The following is a 3,050-nucleotide window of genomic DNA, read 5'->3' on the forward strand; positions in this document are numbered from 1 at the left end:
CACACCTTACTTAGCTGGATGACAGCCTATGGTCAACCCCTTGCTGAGCTAAGTCTACAGCTCCTCAGCTCCAATTCACCTCCTGGATGTAGGCCCAATTGGTGCTGCTCTGCTGCTCCTTTTTGCCTCCTAAAGTGCAGCTTTTCTGGATGCCAAAATAAGGCCCAAGTAGCCTCCTTTTATAGGGGAAGGCCCCCTCCAAAATACCCGACCTGGTAGGGGGAATTGGCCGACCCAAACAGACCCCCCCAAACGTTTACTGACCTGTGGGTTTCCCCGTGGTGGGGGAACATAAATTGATGGCTGGCTGGCCCCGCCTGGCCACACGGCAGGCTGCCACTGGGCCAGGCCTGGCCAGCCCGAACCCGACCTGCTCCGAGGCCTATTGCCTCCAAACAGAGCGCAAACAGTGCCTCCAAACTGTCAATCTTGTGAACAGCTGTCAAGTAGCTTTCCCTTACGATCTTCACCGCCATGTGGTCATGAACTCTCTCTCCTTCCTCCAAAGTTACGGTCAACAGCTGATTCTTGAGGATAAGGATCCTTGCAGAGTTGATAGTCTCATACAAGTCCTTCAGGATTCTCCAGGCCTCAATTGTCATTGAGGCAAGCTAAATGTGTGCAATGACCGAATCTCTCTCTCCTTCCTCCAAAGTTATGGTACACAGCTGATTCTTGAGGATAGCAGAGTTGATAGTTTCATACAAGTCCTTCAGGATTCTCCAGGCCTCAATTGCCATTGATGCAAGCTGAATGCCTGAAATGACCGAATCTGCCGTCGTGCCAATGATCATCCCAACGTCTTTATCCTCCCACTCTTCTATAATGGTTGTAACAAAAACCTTGAAGCTCCTTGGAAGCTGTTGAGCACAAGCACGGTCAACTATTGTGTGTCTAGCTTGTGGACAACTGTCGCTAGCTTTCCCAAATGATCTTCGCCGCCAGGAGGGGGTCATGCACTCTATCCTTCCTCCGAACTCACGGTAAACAGCTGATGCTTGAGGATGAGGATCTTTGCAGAGTTGATAGTCTCATACAAGTCCTTTAGGATTCTCCAGGCCTCACTTGCCATTATTGCAGCTGAATGTGTGGGGCTGTCGTGCCAAACATCATTGACAGTGCCTCAACGTCTTTATCCTTCCACTCCTCAAATGCAACTTGATTTCAAGGCCACCTTTTATAGGGGAAGGGTCCCTCCAAAATACCCGACCTGGTAGGGGGGATTGTCCGACCCAAACAGACCCCCTCACCTGACTTGCTGTTTTCCCCCTGGTGGGGGCACATAAATTGAGGGCTGGCTGGCCTATCGGCCTCCAAACAGCACACAGACAAAACCCTGCTATTCCGCCCTATTCCAGGCTGCTTCTGGGATCCAGACCTGGTTGCAAAATCTTCCGTACAGCCTGCTGTACCTGCCCGTACCCCTGTTGACATCATGTGCCCCCCCCCTGGATGCACTCATTTTTTGGGGGCTCACAGATGGGGAGGTGACCTCTACTTTTCCAACATAATGGTCGTCATAAAACCCTTGGAACTACTTGAAAGCATGTTGCGCATAATGGTTATCACAAAACCCTTGAAAGCATTGCCAACTATTAGTGTGCCTATCTTGCGAACAGCTGTCAACTAGCTTTCCCTGATGGTCTGCACCGCCATGTGGTGGTCATGCACTCTCCAAAGTTATGGTCAACAGCTGATTCTTGAGGATAAGGATCCTTACAGAGTTGATAGTCTCATACAAGTCCCTTACGATTCTCCAGGCCTCTATTGCCACTAATGCAAGCTGAATGTGTGGAATGACCGAATCTGCCGTCGTGCCAATGATCATCCCAACATCTTTATCCTCCCACTCTTCTATAACGGTTGTCATAAAACCTTGAAGCTCCTTGGAAGCTGTTGAGCACGAGCATGGCCAGCTGTCGTGTGTCTAGCTTGTGAACAACTGTCGCTCGCTTTCCCTAATGATTTTCATCGCCATGAGGTGGTCATGCACACTCTATCTTCCTGCAGACTAATGGTCAACAGCTGATCCTTGATGATGAGGATCCTTTCAGGGTTGATAGTCTCATACAAGTCCTTTAGGATTCTCCATACCTCACTTGCCATCATTGCGACTATTCATGTGTGGAAGGACGGAATCTGCTGCTGTCGTGCCAATGATCATTGACAATGCCTCAATGTCTTTATCCTTCCACTCCTCAATCGCAACTTGATGTCTAGGCTTAACAACATTGCCCAAGGCATGCACAGGCCTCAGCCTCAAGCTCCATGAAAACACACCAAGTACACAATGAAGATCCCTCCAATCTCACTCACAGTAGTGCGGAATAAGATGCTAGAAGAACCGAAAAGCGCTCGGAGCAGCGTGCAGCCAATAATGGATTTAGATGACGTCGGAAGTGGGTTGTACCTTGGAGAGGCGACCCCCGCATCTCTGCTCTGCGAGTTGAAATTGGATTGGAAGGGGGCCGCGCGAACGCGAGCCCCCGCTGCCACAAATTATGACGTGCACTCTCCCCGTAGGGAGATGCTAGGGTGCAGCCCGTCCGAAGTGCAATGGAGAGGCCGACCCTAGGCCATCGGCCTTCCTGATCACCGATTGACCCCGCCCAGGTAAGTATGTCTTCCGGGGGTGCTGCCATGCGCTTAACTATGCCTCCCTCCCACCTTCCTACGCCAACCTCTATATGGGATCTCCTTCCACGTGGCACGATTTGAGGCCCCATGACTTCTATGCACTCCCAAATGGGCCGACACATCTCGGCTTCTATGGTTGATTTTTACTCCATGCACAATCTTGAACAATTTCCCCGGCTCATGGTCTAAAAATTTTATTATTTGCTCAAAAGTGTGCAATTTTAAGTTTTGGCTCTATACCAATTCTCTAGGAAAAACTCTCTATTTTCTCGTTGAGCTTTTCGTTAAGCGCACTTGTCTTCTTTGAACCTTTTTATGCATCTTTTTCTACTCTTCTCTTAAGGCATGCCTAAACTAGCCAATTTCATTCATACATCTTCCACCTTTTTTTTTTAAGAACCTACAATTAGTTC

At 49.3% G+C, this 3,050-nt stretch overlaps 1 non-coding gene across 1 annotated transcript; it reads right to left on the minus strand.

The window, feature by feature from the left end:
* Nucleotides 1-2,461: 2,461 nt before the first annotated feature.
* On the minus strand, nt 2,462-2,621 carry LOC147900850 (U1 spliceosomal RNA). The gene has a single exon (XR_015541255.1). It is a non-coding gene; the product is annotated as a U1 spliceosomal RNA (small nuclear RNA).
* Nucleotides 2,622-3,050: the final 429 nt, after the last annotated feature.

Source organism: Dipteris shenzhenensis, chromosome 6, assembly GCF_047967505.1.
Source record: "Dipteris shenzhenensis isolate YYH24624 ecotype China chromosome 6, Dip_SZ_1.0, whole genome shotgun sequence".
NCBI lineage: Eukaryota > Viridiplantae > Streptophyta > Polypodiopsida > Gleicheniales > Dipteridaceae > Dipteris > Dipteris shenzhenensis.